Source organism: Globicephala melas, chromosome X (genome assembly GCF_963455315.2).
Source record: "Globicephala melas chromosome X, mGloMel1.2, whole genome shotgun sequence".
Taxonomy (NCBI): Eukaryota; Metazoa; Chordata; class Mammalia; order Artiodactyla; family Delphinidae; genus Globicephala; species Globicephala melas.
In genome coordinates, this window is record NC_083335.1 from 87,159,159 (window position 1) to 87,178,978 (window position 19,820).

At 39.6% G+C, this 19,820-nt stretch overlaps 1 long non-coding RNA gene across 1 annotated transcript in view; it reads left to right on the forward strand.

Annotated features, from left to right (window-relative positions):
* Positions 1 to 446: 446 nt before the first annotated feature.
* LOC132593305 (uncharacterized) overlaps positions 447 to 19,820 on the forward strand; it is a 59,003-nt gene continuing 39,629 nt past the window's right edge. The window contains exons 1-2 of the long non-coding RNA XR_009560795.1: positions 447 to 581; positions 1,757 to 1,925. This is a non-coding gene — a long non-coding RNA (uncharacterized lncRNA). The remainder of the gene's footprint in view (positions 582 to 1,756; positions 1,926 to 19,820) is intronic.

Here is a 19,820-nt window from a genome sequence, read left to right on the forward strand (position 1 = left end):
AAAAGCCTCCAGTAGACCTAAAATTATAAAACCTGTTTACTGCTGTTCACATGAACTCAAACGTTCGGTTGCCTCAGTTGTAAAAGTTTCAACAAATAATTAGGAAGTTTTAAATATTTGGGAGTAGAACCAGAGCCTTGCCATACCTTCAAAACAGTCTTGCAACTTTCTCTTTTACATGGTCCAATTCTTTGAAACCATTTGGAACGTGCATTGTGATCCTGAAATGTACAAGTTATAAAAGAAAAATGTGAGCTTGTCAGATTAACTACAATCACCAGTCTAATAAAACTGAGTCACATCCAAATGGGCTGCACTTACGCTACCCTCCCATTCTAGGGAAAACGTGGCTGGGGGAGGCAGTCTGAGTCATCACCTGGTTTGTTTGACATACGCTTCCTTCCATAAATTGGGAATGGCAAGCAGCACAGTGTTCCAGGCTTGCCTCAGAGGAGGAGCTGTTGCAGCCTTGCACGATCAAAATAGGGCCTTTTAGGTTTGAAGGTTGAAGCTGAGCCCATATTCTGGCTTCAGATGTCGGGGGAGGGGGAAAAACTGACAGACCCAAACAAAGGAAAAATGTAAGTACCATTCTGGGTGGGGGGCAAATAAATGGTAGGGGTGTTCACAGTTGAATTTTTCCTAAGATATAAAAAAAATTGAGAAATACATTGGGTGTTAAAATAAGTAAATTGGTAGCTAGTTCGCTAAGCGGGGGGCTCATTTACTTAGCAAGAATGTTCTTGATGTGAACAGTCCAAAATGATTACATGAGAGAGAAAGAAAGGGGGAGAGACAGATGATTTGATCGTTACCGTGCAAATTTGTCCTGACCATGTTTAATTTTGCCTGATTTATGCAACCTTTTTGCGAGACGTGTATTTCGTTTAAGGAACTTTTTCACGGCAGACTTTGAATCTCCTTCAGGGGTATTTTGAGGGGCTGAGAAGAGCAGGGGCTCGTGTGTCTCACCCATTTTTCCTCCAGAGGCTTTGCAGAGGCTCACCGGAGCTTTTTAGAATAAAGAAGTTGAGAATGTAAAATTGCTGGGGAGACTGAAGAGGAAGGGGAAGGAGGAGTAGATTTATAGCTGAAGCGGGTTTGTAAGCTCAGCCTCTGCTTTGCGATTATTTTTTAATATGTGCCAGGCATTCCGCTGATTTCCATCCTGGCTTGGTTGTGGCTTTTTGTCTGTCTGTGTGAGGCTAGGGTGTTCCCTGTTTTAAAGCCGGAGTTGTCACAGCCTGGGCGTTTTCTGTTTCGGCTTATGGCTTTTTTTTTTTTTTCTCTTTTCCTGAATGAGTGTCCTTTGTGTAACCCCAGTAATTCAGAAATCCTGTAGTCATAGGGACTGCCCTGTCATGTGACTTAGGTACTAGGTGCTGCCTGCGATTGGTCAACAGCTAATTGGCGGGTCCCTATAAGAGGTCCCGCTTCGGGCGACCAGCCACTCTCCTGCCTGGGCTGCTGCTCAACAGGGGCGGAGGAGGGGGGGCGACGGGTGTCCAGTGATTCAGCCACATGTGATAGATGACCAAGGGACTACTTCCTTGGGGTCTGCACATCAGTGGAAGATACCCAAACTGGTTGTGGCTGCCTTGATCAAACTCTGGCTCCCTGAACTGGTAACTGTCACTTTAATGTAGCTTACTGATTAAACTCAGAAAAATGCAGCTAAAAATCTTTGCCAGGAACTTGTGTGGACTTACTCCCTGTTCCCTCCCTACCCCCCTTGTTCTTATTCGTTTTGTCACAGGAATGAAATGCAGATAACTCTTTAGAAAACTTTCGTAGGAAAAAAGCGCCTCGTGTGATCTGGAACAAAGACATTTTCTAATCAGATTTATCAAGCTGTGAAGAGGGAGTTTTAGCAAACGGAAGCAGCAGCATTCTGTCACCAGGAAATACTGCTTTATCCAGAATTGGTAAGTGAAAAGTGGCATTGCTCCCTAATAGATATCATATGGTGTGTGTGGGAATTGTAAAATTGTTCACAGACCCCTAACAACTGTGTTGAACCAAAGAACACATAAACAGAGTGAGGAATTCTAAAAAAGGAGCAGCCCAAGAATACAGCATAAAGGCTGAGAAGAAGCCAGGTAATTAACAAAGATGAGCTGAGTGTTACCAGTTAGCCAAATATATGTAATACAACTAGCTTGGCTCCCCGACACCTCGCCACCTTTTTCTTTTTATGAGGGCAAAGAGAATAAAAATGGGTTCTCTGGTAGAGTTGTGGCATTAACATTCCATGGATATAGATTTCCATTTAGTCCGAACAGTATGTGTGATAGATATTTAAAGGGATGTTTTCAGAATTAGTCAACTTGCCCTCCTTTCCGTCCTTCTACACTAGGATGTCAAGAATTTAGTTAGAACTCTACGAAGTGATAGAATGCATTGGAAAAATTTCCTACTGATTGTGAAGGGCAGATTAAGATGGTAACAGATTTTTTTTTTTACACTTGTGTCATGAATTTTAAGACTGTTCTCTTTGATTACATTAGTACAGTAGAAGGGTGGTTTATTTCTACATGGTTCATTTTTGAGAGATGTTTCGAGATATCATGATTAGCAGTTCTTACTGGTGTGCCTGTGTCTCTCTTTCTCCGGAACCTTAAATTCAGTTTTCTGATCTTAAATCTGAGCTGCCCCTATGTGTAAATTTCCAGAAAAATACCATAATGCTTTGAGTAATTGTGTTTTATATATATATATAATAGGTTCTTGTTCATGAACTGTAAGGAAACACAGTTTTATATTAGGCATGAGTGTCTGATTTCTTGATATGGCTTCTTAAGAATGATTGTGGTGGAAAAGTTGAATAAAATAAGAAAAGAAAACTAGAATGGAGGGTGGCTACCTGATTTTATCAGTTTCTTATTGGTCAATAGAAGTAATCATGTGATGTCCACTTATGGAATCAGATGGAAAAATATTTTGTCCTTTAACTGCTAGCAAACATGTAGGTCATTTTGGTGATCTCCCTTTATGAATATGAATATATATAATTAAAACTATTAGTGACAGAATTGTAAGGTTAGGGTTATAGAGGATACAGTATTATTTATTTACTTTTTAAAGTACATTATTTCAAATTGAGAGTTAAATCTGCATTTCTGACTTTGGGTTTTCATTCTGTTTCTTTCAAAAATCTTGAAATCCTTAACTCGAAAGGGGAAAATGTATAATAAAAAACAGGATAGCAGTTCTACAGTTTCTCTTGTTGGCACTAGAGTGAGATGAGGGTGGAGGGGAGGAAGATGAATCTAGTGGGATCTGTTAATTGGTCTTTTTTTCCTGCTTATATACTTTGAGAATTTTTGAGAGCATTTTTCTCAGACTAATAGCTCTCAAGACTTCTGTAGAAGTATTTATTTTCAAAGAAATAGGTAAAAAGCAAGGTAAACATGGCCGTTAAGGGCAGGTCCTCCAATAAATCAGACTGGTGATCCAAACTTGTTAATATTACAAGTTATTTGACTTAATTAAAGTGTGGCTAAGGATATGGAAAAATGCTACTCTTTTTCTTGAAGTACATGGATTTATAGGTTTCAAAGTCTTGAAGACAGAAAAGTGGTAACAAAACATTAAGATATTTACAGGTAATTTATATCTGATTGCTAGTTTGTGTTCAGTGATTCATAATTGTTTTCAGCTCTGTATTTCATGGAAATACTTGGGAGAAACATGGTGATTTAATAATCTGTCTAAACACTGCCATGCTTAATGGAAAAAAGCCTCTATATAATTTTTAGGTTTTACTCATCCATTTAGAAGCCATTGTTTTGAATGACAAAAATATGACAGAAGCAGGTTGAAACAGTAAATGCTAAAAAGTATATTCCAAAAGCATTTCTTTAGATCTTCATGTTTTCAATTCTTTGTGCTCCTCTCTGTTACAATTTATTAATTTAAAAAAAAATACATGTAAAATAAATAAATTCTCTGGGGTTATGGAGAGTCTTGAAAGTTTTGTATACTTTGTTAAAAGACATTAATGGTATGCACATGTCTTTGTCTTTGTGGGCATGTAAAGCTACAAACGGAAGGGACTCAGGTCAAGGGACAGACCTCAGAATAACTTTCTTTAAGTACTATTGATATTTGCAAATCTGGGAATATAAACACTTTCCCTTTGGGCTTGTATTTACATCTTTGGTGTGGTATACAGTTCTGCCCAACTAAATGTTTCGAGGTATGGTTATGTATATGTGTATATATTTGATTGGAAGGGGGAACTTTAATCACTAGCGGAACAAGTGGCTGTTTGTCAGAACCTAGATAAGCCTCATAGTGTTGTTCCTATAACAACTGAGGGGTTGGGTGTTGAAATGTAGCTTTAAGTTCTCGGTTTGCAAATGTCATTCAGACCTCCCACTACAGTCTCACTGAGTAGGAGGATAATGAGAAGGGGAAAAAACCATGAAGCAATATAAGTATCTCCGTTCGTTCCATGTCTTCCTGACTTGCCTTTGTGTACCGATCGCCATGGGAGTGGTAAACATAGGTCATGAACAAAGCACTACTTGAGTATAAAATAAGTGGAAAGGGGTCAGAGAAGTTGGGGGAGATAAATAACAACATATGGGGGTAATGAAGAGGCAAGAGAAGTCGGTTTCCATGCGTTTGTGCAAATCCTTTATCCAGTGCTGACCAGCAGTGCAAACATCTTGAACTAGTTATTGTATAGCTCTTCAAGAGCTGCAAAGATTTCCTTAAATGCAATGTGGAGAAAATTCCTTCGGTAGCAGGATAGTTTACCACTTTGGCATAACGTTTATTCATCTCCCCTAGATGGACTACAGAGCATCCTGTATTCTTTGAAGGTCCATGTTTTTTAGTCAATTTTTTAAATCATTTAATAGCTTGTCTTTTTTGCATAGGAAAGATAGGGTTGTACTATTAAAATAGTGGTAAAACTTAAGTATATTATCCTATATTCAAAAGTCACTTTTAAAAACCCTTAAAGATTGTTTGAGACCTGTTGTTTGTGGCAATGAATTGGTTGACTGAGAAGCTTATGGTACACTCTATTTGGAGGGAAGGAGGGATTGTTTAGATTATATTTGGCATAGATTAATTATGCAGTTGTGGATTTCCCATGCCTGAAGGGCTTCCTATTTTCTACTCCTAAATGGTTTTGACTGTTTATTTGGTCATTAGCATGTCCAGAAGTTAGAAAGGAAAAGAAGACTTCAGTGGGTTTTGCCCCTTATTTACTATATAGGCCCCCCATCGCTCGCTTCTGAAATCCAAAAAGGTCTGAAAACCAAAAGATTTTAATGTAAAAAATTTGGTAGCAACTCCTGACCTAAACTGACATGAAGCCAGTGTTTATAGTCTTTATTTATCCCAATTAGTAGGATGTTTTTATGTTTTACTGTAGAAATTATTAATGTGTTTGATCATGGAGTGCTGAGTTTTATATAGATAGAATAGTTACCCTATTATCTTTATAAAATCAGCATCATAATAATCAATCTGAGAGTGAGATAAGGGTTTGTAGACCTCTCATTACTGGTATACGTTGAGCTCACATTATATGCCAGGCACTGCTCTAAACGAATCATTGGCATCTAGAACAGTGTCTGGCACATGGCAGATGCTCAGTAGATGTGTTTTGGTATAAAATGCTTTACATATATTAACTTACTTAATCTTCACAAAAACCGAAGAGGGCCAATATGGTTTTTAATCCCCATTTTACATGGAGAAACGAGGTGAAGCAACTTACCCAAAGTGTCCCAGCCAGGAAGCGATAGAGCCAAGATTGGGAAGCAAGCAGTCTGGCTGAAGTTTGCTCTTAATGAGTCTGCTTCAGGTATGAGGGAGGCCTGGAGATGTGGCACTGGAACTCTTGACTGAGTCACAGGGGCGTTTCAGCTGTTTATTCCTAGTCACCCCGCTCCTGGTGTCATCAGACATCACCACCATGGTCATTACCAGGGGCCTGCTGCGGAATGCTTACAACAGGTTTTCCTCGGTGGGAGGGTGGGTGTTCCAGGGCTCTGAGAGGCTCTTCATCTCTTTATAGGCTTCCCAACAGGATCTCCATCAGCAGTCAGCCTGACTTCTTTATCTTGAAAAATGAAGATGCACAAAATAACTCTTTCCTCTGCCCCAAGGAAATGATCTGGAATAGTGGGAAGAGTCTTTCTGGAGACATTTCCTGGGCCCTTGACCCAGCAGGACGTCTGGGCTCTGAGAAGGACACGGGTCACTGCAGAGAGAGTGAACTCCTTGGCGTGGGAGCCACACTGGCCACAGCAAGGGTCCCTGTGGACCTTGTGCTGCATGACCCTGAATCCACAAAAGGATACTTTTGACAATATTTCTCAAAGAAGTGTATAAGATGTCTCTCCAATACCTCTATATTTCTAAGGATAAAAGTTCATTCCAAGCTGATAGCAACCTCCCCATTCTACTTCCCAACTTCCCTATCCCACTATCTTGCTTAATTTTTCTTCTTAGCACTTATCTCTGTCTGACATACTATATGTTTTACTTATTTATTTGTTTGGCGTTTCAGTCAAATACTAGCAGCAATGTTATCTTTGAACAAATGTAAGGGTCCTAGATTTATTTCTCTTTGATCTCCTTATTCAGACTCATTCCCTCCTATCAATCTCAGACTATCATAAATAATGAAATTTTTTCTTCCCATTGGAGTTTTCTTACTGTTAGTTATTTTTATATTCACAACCACGAGAATTTCTTTTTCTTAAACAAACTGTTTCGATTGTGCAATCAGAATTTGGAGAACCCATGTCTTCATTCAGGAGAGGAAACTTAGCCAAATTTGAATATAATCATTGAGTATTTTTAAAATCAAGACAATTTTAAATTACTAAGGAAAACATGCAAAGTAAAATACTTTTGTATCTTATGAAACCTTCAATTTAGATAAGGAACTGGAGAACAATACATAACATTTATTCCAGTGAAAACATCTTAAACTCGCCTACTTGCTATTCTTTTCCTTTGAAAAAATTTTAAAAAATTGATATAAAACAATCATTCTACATATTAAAGAATGTAAATGATTTAATCTTGGACATTTCCTGGCTCAAGTTCTTAAATTCTCAACTGTGTAACCTATTGTCTTTCAACCCTATATTTATTCTAGTTTATACATTCCAAAGTAGTTAGGATAATCTAAAATATAAAATTGAAAAATACATAGATATTATTAACTATAAATAATGTGGTTGTATATACATCATTAGAACGCTCTTAGAGTTGATTTTCTTTAAATTCTTTTTTTTCTTTAAATTCTTAAAGGAACATATTAGATGCATGTAAAAGTTGAATGTAAAATACTTTTGTTAAGTCAATATAATCGAGACATTTTGTTTTTCTTAGCTATATTTTAATAGCAAAATAGTTTCTAGTTGCTTTCTTTTAAAGGTCAATCTAACAAAGTAATAACTTGCTTAAAAACGAAGTTTAACTGGTTACTTTAAGGTAGAAGATGGAGTCATTGATTATGAAAAGCAAACTAAGGTTTTATTTTATTTTATTTTTTATTTTTTTAATTTATTTAATTTAGTTTTATTTTGGGCTGTGTTGGGTCCTTGTTGCTGCGCGCGGGCTTTCTCTAGTTGCAGTGTGTGGACTTCTCATTGCGGTGGCTTCTCTTTGTTGCAGAGCACGCACGGGCTCTAGGTGCACGGGCTTCAGTAGTTGTGGCTCACGGGCTCTAGAGTGCAGGCTCAGTAGCTGTGGCTCATGGGCTTAATTGCTTCGCGGCATGTGGGATCTTCCCGGACCAGGGCTCGAACCCGTGTCCCCTGCATTGCCAGGCGGATTCTTAACCACTACACCACCAGGGAAGTCCCTAAGGTTTTATTTTAAATGATCTTCCTTTTCTGCCTTGGAACAGTTTAATTCTCCTTAAGCACCTGTTTTACTGAAAGCCCATGGCTGGTGGTGGTATTAGAAGAAAGCCTAGTTTTCCCACCTTTTCTTTTTTTTTTTTTTTTTCCCTACCTTTCTTACAGCAGACGGATAAAGACTTTTCAAATGAAAACCCATTGATTTCTCTCAATTAGTTGTGTGATATATATAAAGTGAGACTAGAGTTCTTAACAATGAGAGAAACTGAGTGACTTTGTACAGGCCCAGCAAAATGTTACAAGGTGCTTTCAAAGTTCTGATTACCTGAAAAAAACCTCCAGACATCCAGACATTTTCCAGTGAGTATCAAGTATGTGACAGTGGTTCATATGACCCCAAGACAGTACCTGTTCACAGCATCCATTGATGTGTTTGCCCCCTAAGAGGCCCAGGCTTCGGAAATAAGTAGACTTGTGCTTTAAGCTCACTTGGCCCCTTGCTAGCTGAGTAAGTTATCCCATTTATGTCCGTAAGCCCCAGAGAGTGGAGCATCAGTATTTAGCTTCCAGGACTGTGGCATGAGATAGCACATGTAAAGCACATACTGTGGTCCCTGGAATAATGGTACTTAACACACTTGAGTTCCTTCTCAGATCCTTTCAGGAACAGACTTCAGTTTGGTCTCAAAGCCTGTGGATCCATTCTAAGCTATATGTTTTTCTTCACACCAGATTAAGCAAAAGAGTGATGATAATGTTGGCTGCCATTTCTGGCACACTTCCCATGTTCTGGGTAGGCACAGTTGTGAGTACTCTACCCACATTGACCTGTTTAATCCTCTTGACAACCCATTGGTGCAATTATTATGCCCATTTCATAGATGAGGACACTAAGGCACAGAGAGGTAAAGGAATGTGCTTAGGGCCACTCAGCTGATAAGCTGTGGGACCAGAATCTACATCCAAACAAGATGTCACCAGTACAGATGGTAAGTACTTCTGGCAGAAAAGCAGAATAAAAGTTGATTGAACTTGAAAGTCTCAGAAATGGTCTTCTCATCTCTATTCTGCGAAGTATCACATCTTCCAGGCCTGGCCCTCTCAATATTGAAATACAAAATTGACTTTTTCTGCTTCTTATTACACAAATCGCTGGGAGCAGTTTTAGTCATTTGTGTTTTATGAGTTTTAATTAGGCCACTGAAGTCCAAGAGGGGAATTCCTTGTTTTCAGTTGATCTTATGCACTAACACATTTACTCATGTAACTTCCCCTATTTTTTTCTCTAATGTTTTCACTTGAAAGTGGGGGTGGAAGGGAGAAGTATGTGAGGGGATGCACTTTCATCCGCCTTTCTGGAGATTCTTCTATCGGTATAGCATTCATCCATAGAAAATAAAACGAGTAAGAATCTGTAATTACTAATATTTTCTCCTTTATCTCCATCTCATTCTGGGTGTAATCTAGAGGGGCAGAATTTGTAAGTAAAGAATTATAAGAAGCCATCTATGTGCATAAAGCCCTTTGTTTGGATGAGGAGTTAATTTTCAGAATATAGGAAAGGGGTTTCACCTTGAGAATTTCCTCCTCTTTCAAATACAGGTTAAGAATTTGGTTTAGAAGGCAAGGGCATGTCACCGTAGCCCGTGGGTTCTGAGTGCTTAGAAATCTCTTTAAAAATTCTCTTGGCCTTGGACTGAGCCTGCCCATAGGAGGATATATTAAGCATATCTGTCTTCATTTGTTCATTTTTTCATTCATTCATTCATTTATCCATATTCTCATGTAACTCATTCAACACCTACCTGCAGACACATGAAAGAAAGGATGGGGTGGAGGGTCCATTAGGGGAAGGAAGGAGGAGTAACTACCAACTCACTCTTTGTTCCTTTCACCTTAGTGACTACATCTTTTATTTGATCCTTTGCCATCTTGGAGGCAAGGCATATTTCACAGACTGACATTCATTAAAGACTTTAAGCATCTTCCTTTGGCAGCCGGACTTTTTTCTTTTTAAAGTAAGGGGGAAAAAAGGGCTCATGACAGGAAAATAATGCAGAGAAGTGTTTTTTCTTTCTTTTTTTAATGGTGGTGGAAGAAGGGCTCATAGTAAGGAATCTGTCAATAAGTCCGGTCTAAGAATTCCCCCAAGCTTTTGACTCATTTCTCTGAAGAAAATTAAGAGACAACAAAGGCCTCCACAATGATGTCTTGGAAAATCATTTTTAAATAGAATTTAAGCCAATTTGGAGGGTAAAAAGTCCTGTTCTGCCCTCGATTAAATTTATTATGAGTTTTTGAAAATATCTCCAAGTAGAGGTGGGAAAAATGAGGGATACCCTCTCTTTGGGGGAGACGAGGTTAGGGAGGAGGGTTTATACTACTAACTCTTCAAGAAGTGTTACTTGGTACCATGCTGCAATTAGGAATATTATTCCTCAAGGCAGACAGGGTCATCATCTTTACATGTGATTTAAACTTGGGTGTTATTTTGCATAGGTTTTGAAAAACACATAACTAACCATTCAAACTCTTTGTAATGGCACGAACTTTGTCTGTGTGTTTTCTGATACAGGTTTGGCCACAGCAACAAAGGCGATGAAAATGCTTTATATCTTTTAGCATGAAATGCGAAGTCTACATCAACAGTAGGTATATACGGCCCCATGGAAGGAAATGTGAATGTAAATTTAAAAACAAAATCATTCAACCTCTAAAAGGATGGCTCCTGATCTCAGGGTTCTTTCTCTCTGAGCTAGATCAAGTAAGGACTGTTGGTGACAAGTTAGGTTGATAAAGATAGTAAATTTCTACCTTTTCTGAAAGATTCTCCTGTATCTTCTACCCTTGGGTAGCAGAGAGAGTATAAAGAAACTGTTCTTTCTTCCCCAACCCCTGCCTAATTTCTCTTCACACTGGGGAAATGAGCACTCTCCTATAGCTCCTGTCCACCTGGCCCTTGAAGTATGGGGTATTTGATAAGATGTTAACAAAGAGTGTCCCAGGTGCCAACCAGACCTCATAAGCTCGTAGCAGAACAATTGGCAAAGCTGTCAGGTGGGAAATGTTCACTTTACAAAAATGTATTGCATACCTACTGCATGCCAGATGGTGTTCCTAGTTTGGGAATACAGCAGTGCACAAGGTCCCTGATTGCATGGAGGGGGCAGGCTGACAGTGATTGAACAAATAAGTAGATGCCAGGCGTTAGAAGGTGCTAGAGAGAAAAATAAAACCTGGCCCAACAGAGAGGTCGTCCCCAGGGGCCCGGGAAAGAGCTGCTTTATCTAGGGCTGACAGGAAAGTCCTCTCTGATGTTGTGATATTTGTGCAGAGGTTTACCTGTGGGAAAGTAGTCGATGAGGTCTGGGAGGTAGTGAATTGCAGATTGCGTAGGGCCCTGTTGGCCATAGTAAGAAACTGCTAGAAGGTGGGAGACGATAACAGAAGAGAAGGAGGATGGTGTTCCAAAGGGACAGGTGATTTCTGCAGGGAACCTGGGGAGTCCAGCCCATTGTGCCTCATGATCAGAGTGTGTACAGGTTGTGCAGGGCACTCTTTTGGGAAAATGCTACTTTTTTCATTTAAATTATGGTGATACGAAAACCTTTGTAAAGAAAGATAAAGTTGAGCTATCAGCTCCTTATCAGCTAAAGATCCAAAAGTGGGTAATTTTTTCCTGTCGTATCTATTCCTCAGAGGCGTGGGGTTACTCAGTTTTCTCGCAGTGGGATGCTTCGATTCCATTTATACTTGCCCCAAGCACACTTTTGATGGGGCGTGTCTTTGCTGATTTTACACTCGGTGAGAAATAGTTTAGACTTTTGAACTGTGTGGATTTTAAGTAATTCTGTGTTCAAAATGGTTTTTGTAGCCCCTAGTTTTCTGTTCAATCAATTGATAGTTTCCGTCTTAGAATTCTGTATGAAAATTTATTGTTTGATACGGGTTAAAAAGTCGTGTCACACAGTGCTCATTTTCACAATTGGAGGCAGAAGGGGATCATGGGAAAATAAAAGCAGTTGACCAGTTGGGAAGAAAACACTTTTGCAGTTTCTTAAAGATAGAGTTGATTGGTGTAAATGAATTGCAGCCCCTTGTCATTCTCTTACTCTCATAATCTGATATTAAAAGTCCTACCTTTTGTATAAGGTAGGTATAATTTCTGTTATCTGGGAGTTTACATGTTAAGAGACATGGCCTCAGTGAGGTGAGACATAAAATGTATATATAGGTCATTTTATTAACCTTGGACCATGTCACCAGGCCTGATAACAACCAGGGCTTAGCCAGGGACTTGGTAGCTCTTTGGAGATATGGTCCAGGTTTATCTTACTTTACATCACCTGAGACTTCCCATCTAACTTTTATCACCTAGCCTGACCTAGCCTGACTAGTTAGTTATGCATTTGGGTTAACATTCATATTCTTTTAGCCAGGGACCCACCTGCAGAAAAGAGTTATTGCTTTTGTCATTTATAGTTTAGTTCAACTGGACCGGATTTCCTTACCTCCTCTGGCTGAAACTGACTGAGAGAATGACGGTTTCACTTGTGGGGAGGAGAAATCAGTACCTTGGGAACATAGATTGTTTTGTGGAGGAGGGCCTAGTTTGCTCCTTTCCATCTTCCCCCTAAGGTAGGAACTCTGCACTGAGAGAGGGAGTGAGAGTTGGCACATCATGAGGAAGCTGACACACTTGGATGAACCGCGTTGGGAGCTGTAGAAACGGATAACGAAGGATGTCGGGGAGCCTCAGGGTACTGGCAAATCTCTTTGATCCTAAGCCCTGGTGTCCCCGGGCTCTGGCCTGACTTCTTTCTGGCATCCCTGATAGGATGTCCATTTTTGCTCATCTCCTGGGAGATGAGGGGCATGTTCCTGACTTCCTGAGCAAGGAATTCAGGAATGGGCATTCAAGACACCATCTCCCCCCCAAATCCTCCTGCATACATCTCTCTCAACTGAATCTACTTTCTAGGTGGACTATGGTGAGCTAGACATTAAGGTTCCTTTTCTATCAGCCTATGACTTCTAGCTTTTAGGGAAGCACATATATTGCCCATGAAGTCATGTGTTCTGTTCGGTCCTTCCTCTCAGGCTGGTCACGTCTCATGGTCTCCCAGGGCTTGAGCCGTTTTGCCCCATGCATCCTGGGATTTCCCCCTTTCTTCTCCCATATAAATAGGCAATTTGTTGCCTGTGTTCTAAGACCTTGCTATTTCTGCTTTTGACTGGAGTCTATTCTGGTACGATTGTGTGGTAGCTGGGCACTGCAAAATGAGTCAGTTCCTGCAGTTTGGTTACAAGTTCTCAAAAAGTATTTCAGAATGTGGATGTGGTCAGCAGAGTCATTTTCCAGGCATCTAAAAGGAAACCCACATCAACTGTAACAATTGAACTGCGAACCGATGGCCCTGCACAGCAGAACTGGGCCTGCTTTTCCTCAAAGGAAAGCCCGTAGCAGCCCTCAAATCCAGCCTGCTCTACAGATCTTAAAGGAGAATTCTTCTTCATGCTTGCAAATCACATTTTAGCTGTGACTGTTTGCGCAAACAACGTGACAGAGGTTTTGGCCTTCATCACTTTTTGAATGTAGGCACACGTCTGACATAAAAAAATTATTTTTGGAAAATGGGATCTTATGGGATTAGAATATAATTAGTACAAAGTGTGAAATGTGGTTTAGAGACAGAAACTTTGGTGATTTTCAGCTAATGCACTGAGGAAGAACTAAGATGGTTTAGGTACTAGTAGAATACATGGAAATATAATTACTTTTTTACTAAGTTCAGAACTTGTGTAGACTTAGCAGCAATACTGATAAAAAATAAAGTTCTTTTCAAGCTTTAGAAGAATTTCAAGTTTGTCATAACATTTAGAGAATATTTTAGTTCAGCATAGGTTTTAGGAAATAGTCATTGTGAAGCTTTTATCCTCTTGGGTACCCATGAATTATGTAAAATTTTGATTGAGTTCTTAGTTACCAGTCTTGTACCACCTGTTAAAAAAAACTGGGGTTTTTAATAATTTGAAAACAAACAACATAGAAAAAATGGACAAATGGTTTGAACAAACACTTCACTAAAGAAGATATGTCAATGACAAATATGCACATTAAGAGATGTTCAACATCGTTAGTCATTAGGAAAATGCAAATGAAAAAGACAGTGAGATACCACTACACACCTATTTGAATGGCTGCAGTTAAAAAGCCTGACTATACCAAGTGCTGGCAAGGTTTTGGAGGATCTAGAACCCTCATAATACATGCAGGTCAGTGTAAAATGGTACAAACATCTTGTACCATTTGGCAGTTTCTTAAAATGTTGAACATACACCTACCATTTGATCCAGATATTCCACTCCTAGGGAAAAGAAAGCATGTGTCCCTATGAAGACTTGTACATGAATGTTTACAGCAGTTTTGTAAGTAATAGCTAAAAACTGGAAATAACCCTAATGTCCACCAGCAGGTGAATGGATCAATCAATTGTGGTATATCCATATGATGGTTGTACTCAATAGTGAAAAGGAGTGAATTACTGATATAGTGAACAACACAGATGACCCTACACTAAGTGAAAAAAGCCAGACCCCCCCCCCCAAAAAGTACATACTGTATGGTTCCATTTATATAAAATTCTAGAAAATGCTAAGCAACCTATAGTGACAGAAAGCAGATCGGTGGTTGCTTGGGGTGGGGGAGCTGTGAGGGGGCAGGTGGGAGTGATTACAAAAGGGTGTGAGGAAACTTTGGAGCTGGTGGATAATTTCACTATCTTGATGGTGGTGATGGTTTCATTGGTGCATATGTATGCCAAAACTTATCAAATTGCACACTTTAAATATGTGCAATTTATTGTGTTAGTTCTTAATTTTTAAAAAAACCTTTAAAAAATGAGCAATTATTTTTATAGATGGAGGGGTTTAAAAATGCCCTTATTTGGCAAAATAAAAACTTAGCCTCTCTTAGGAGAAAAAAAAAACTGATGAAGTTTTAATGGTTTGGGGATAGAAATATAACCTTTTAGTATAGATGAGAAACCAAAGTTAAACTGTAATAATTGCCATCGCTTTAGTTCCTCCTGTTTACAAGGTTTTGAAGCAAGTGCCTCAGAAAGTATCTGCTCCAGCCCTGGTTTATTAGCATTTGCACTTAAACACAGCTACTGTAGCACTCACTGTATGATGGGGGCTAAAACATCTGAAGCAGGGTTCAGATTACAAAGACATGAAAATGCTACCACTGTATTCTACCACTGTGAGAAAAATAAAATCTCTTCTATTTGCAGAATGCATGAAAATTGGTAAAGTACTTTAATAAACCTCATTTTGTGGGGTCATCTCAATGATTCCATTATAGGTAGGGTAAGTATTATCCTCATTTGCTTGGGGAGCAAACTGAGACCCAGTGAAGCCAAGCTGTTTGCCTGGATCACAGAGCCCCCTTCTTCTTAGGCAGAGGTCACCGTTCTCCCCATGGCACCTTGCTGCTTCCCCAAACTCATGTCATTGAGTATTTGGCCTGGACTTTTTACTCATCAATTTGTCAAGCAGTTACTAGAGTCCCTTCTATTTGTATATGAGGTTTTCATGGCAATGATCCCCTCTAATCCTGTTTCGCCATCTGTAAATAGATAATAACACAACCACAGGCTTCACAAGGTTGTTGTAAGGGTCAAAGACTTTGATGTGAAAGAACTGTGATAGTTGGGCAGTACTGTATACACAGCGGGTGTTGACATTTACTACGTGATTGCCTTCATCCGGCCTGATTACGGATGGCACAGTACTGAGCGGGTGGCTTTGTAAAACCAACAAGGAAACATGAGAGCTTAATTCCATTATTCGCACCGTGGCTTCCATCAAAATTGCCATGTTTCATTATAAATGAAATCTGGTGCGCTGGATTATTTTAAATTTTTCTTTAAAAGATCTCAACAGTCATTTGTTTTGTCCCGGCCACAGAAACTGGTGGCTTTGAAAGGAAACAGCATAGAGCTGAAGGCGCAGGTGCCATTAGAGTTTACTTAGCCAAGAAGGTTGGCCCATGCCCGGCACCCCCTTTCCCTTTGGTTGTGTTGACTGACACGTGTCCTTGCTCTCTGTCGCTTTCAGTGGCCCTCTGTCTTCAGTATCCCTCTTCCTTTTCACATTCCTGGTTTGGGGGCAGCTTCCTCAGCAGAATTCTTGACAGGTCTGTGGCCACCCCAACTTCTCCCTAGTGTATGTGATAAACTGTGCGGGGACCAGTATAGGCTTTAGTACTGTCTAGTACAAAACACATTTTCAGGAGACAGGGAAAAAATTCTGTGGTCCAGTAAGTTCAGGAAAAGCTGGGTTGAACAACATTAAATAAGTTCCTCTCCTGCAGGACTTTTCAGAACCTTTCATGTTTGTATCGAAACTTCAAGAGGGGCATATGGCGCGTCTACAACATTTCCTAAATTTAATAGATTCCAAGAACTGTAGGGTTTTTTTTGAGTCATCTCTTGGTTTAATACTCCAAAGAACACACTTTGGGTAATGCTGTTTTGTGTAACCTGTTATTTGATATATTGGTAAAATGACAATTTTCTTAAGCGTTTTCTGTCTGTCCCTACTGGCACATCTAAAACAAAACATGACGTGTTTTCTTGACCGAGCCTCGAGAATTCTAGTTTCTCAACTTTTTATTCATGATTTTAAAATTTATTGAGGTTCATTTAACCTTAGAAAATCAGGAGATATAATAATAAGAGCATACAAAGATTGTAAGGTTTTGTCTGAGTATGAAACTCAATCTAGGGAATACCTATTTGTTTTATTTGGGTTTTTTTTTTTTTTCCACCAAATCCTCTAGATTCTGCCCTTTTAAGTATCTCCATTTATTCCATCCCTGATTCTGTGGCCCGTCCTGGCCTCCATAGGGGCAGACATGAAAGAAGAGTGGTGATGTACATAACAGCTCTCTTGTGTCAGCATAGGGTTTGCATTAACTTTTAGTGTTTCCAGTAGTAAGATGAGCTTGACTCTCAGCATGAAAAGGATTATCATCGTATGGATGGCTTTTTTTCCTTTTCTTTACAGTTTGTTCCCCAGACTATAGAAAGTTTAATAATCAGGCTAGGACTTAAAAGAGAGAGAGTGTCAGAATGAATAGTAATTGTCCGTGAGAAATTTAAACAGGTTTGATGCCTTTGCCTCCCAGCGAGAAATGGGAGGCAGGAGGACGAACATGGGGTCAGGAAGGGGAGCAGGCAATGCTGGACTTAGTAAATTGGGATCATTCCTGGCTTGTCACATCTACATGGGATGTATGGCCACAGGCTGGATACCCCAGGAAAGCTTGGTCTTGTGGTTTGGATTGCTCATGGGGTCTTGAGGTTGACTGCTCTTCTAGAATTGCCATGTTACATCTAGTGTGTTCTCATTAGACGTCGAGGGTTCCCCTTCATTTCTGAGCTCCTTATAGACCCCCTTTTCTCTAAATGAGAGGCTTTTGCTATTCCTTTTTGACTAAAAATGACTTCTAGAGCCCCCCCAACACACACACACATTCTCTTGTCCTCTTTGAGCCAGTCCTTTCAAGGTTATACTATCCTTCAGTGCCAAGTACCTCTCCTGACCTCTTTCTCCACTCACAGAAAGGGGAACCAGATTTCCCCTGTGTTACTTACCATCAATATAAACCGTAGTTTTGTTTCTGTTAATTCCCCTTTCAACCTAGTGATAAAGGTTGCCACTGCTGCTCCCCCGACCCCACACAGGAAGAAAGACTTCCTTCCTTCATCTCTTGACTTTGCCCAGGCCTATGAATAATCTTCCCTTTCTCTTGGACTCCGGATGCTCACCTTTTCTAAGTTTTTTTTTTTAACTCCCGAGGGTCACTCCTCCTGTATCCTTCTGGTTTTCTCCATCTGGTAAACTTCCTTTTCTAGCTAATTTACAGAGGATGCCCATGAGGCTGTTGCCCCATGGATGAGTGCCTCAGTGTTGTAAATGAGTGTTGGGCTTCTCTTCTACACCCTTTTGGCTGTATTGACCGACATCTCTTCTCTTTGCTGTCTTCAATGGCCCTCCTTCTTTGGTATCCCTTTTCCTTTTTCCATTCCAGACTACTTCTGTGACCATCTCAAAAATCCGTCTCCAACTGTGAGCCGAGAGCTTAATCTTTTGATATTTTCCTCCATTATTTTTTTGAATCTGACTTTTAATTAGATGGGTAGTGTTTCCCTGAACACTTTCATTTGTTCTACAGAACTGTCCATCCCTTGTCAAAAACCCTTCACTGGGATCATCAACTAATAAGGCGAGAAGAAGGTGGAGAAAAATGCTGTTGGCAAGACTTTTCATGGCCCTTGGTTTGTACTGAGTTATTACCGCTGAAACTCTTTGTTTCCTTACGACCAGTTGGCAAACTGGTCATATATCCACTGGGTGGCGCCCACTCTGGGAGCGAATATTTGATGCATTCTCTAGAAGTTTCAAAATAGCCAATTACCCCCTTTTCCTTTATTTAACACATATCAGAACAGTCTTTCTCTATAAATCTCAATTAACGTTCCCATTTTCTCTTTGTTACACAAGTACCATTCAAGTTTTCACCTTATTCCTCCTTGCTAAACGTCTTGTGGGTGCTGTAGCTGCTAGGTCATCAGATAGTATCAGTAAGTACGATATATACTATAGTTAGCCCTCCACCATTTTTTTCTTTTTTTGGTCAACACATTCAATTAAAAAATTTTTTTTAATTGAAGTATAGTTGATTTACAATGCTGTGTTAATTTCTTCTGTACAGCAAAGTCACTCAGTTATACACATACATACATTCTTTTTAATATTGTTTTCCATTATGGTTTATCCCAGGATATTGTATATAGTTCCCTGTGCTATACAGTAGGACCTTGTTGTTTATCCATCCTACATATAATAGTTTGCATCTGCTAACCCCAAACTCCCAATCCATCCCTCCCACAGTCCCCCAGGCAACCACAAGTCTGTTCTCTATGTGTGTGAGTCTGTTTGTTTCATAGATAGGTTCATTTGTGTCATATTTTAGATTCCACATATAAGTAATATCATATGCTATTTGTCTTTCTCTTTCTGACTTACTTCACTTAATATGATAATCTCTAGTTGCACTCCACCATTATCTAATCATTTTTATTAGCTCCTCCAAACCTTCACACTTATCTGTTAGCTGTCTCCCCTTCTCTTCCTTTGTGGTATGAGCCATTTACACAAACCACATAATTTTAAAAGTCAACATGCTAACTAGCACAGGGAGATCAGCTCAGTGCTTTGTGTCCACCTAGAGGGGTGGGATAGGGAGGGTGGGAGGGAGACGCGAGAGGGAGGAGATATGGGGATGTATATATATGTATAGCTGATTCACTTTGTTACACAGCAGAAACTAACACACCATTGTAAAGCAATTATACTCCAATAAAGATGTTAAAAAAAATCAACACGCTACCATAGACCTCATAATAATTGAAGCCCAATGTTAGCTGCTGGTAGACATGTATGAGTTTTGGAAGAGGCTTCATTTGCTCACAACATACTTCATTTCATAGCCATCACAAGCAAAGGAAATTGTAACCCATGGATGTTCCCTTTGTTCTTTCTTCTATCCTCTTCTCCCATCCCCCACCATTACCTGTTCAATTATCTCAATTCTTCCTTTTCATCAGAGTTTACTTGTCCTATGGAATGAAGGCAGTTAGGATAGCCTTCCTGAGCCCCATCTTCTGTGCTACAAGGCTATTCTCCTTGTGCTACAAGGGACTGTATAGAAATGTTCACCTTGATAGAGTGCTTTCACTAGTCTGCACTTCTGTTAGGAAAATATCCTCTTTTACAAATAGCTTGATCCTATAAGCACCCACAGATATTATAGAAAAGTACCATAAAACTAAGATGGGAAGTGAGTAATGTTTAAAGGATAAAGAAATGTAAGAATTTTCCTGAAATGGAGATAGTCTCCTATTGTTTTAG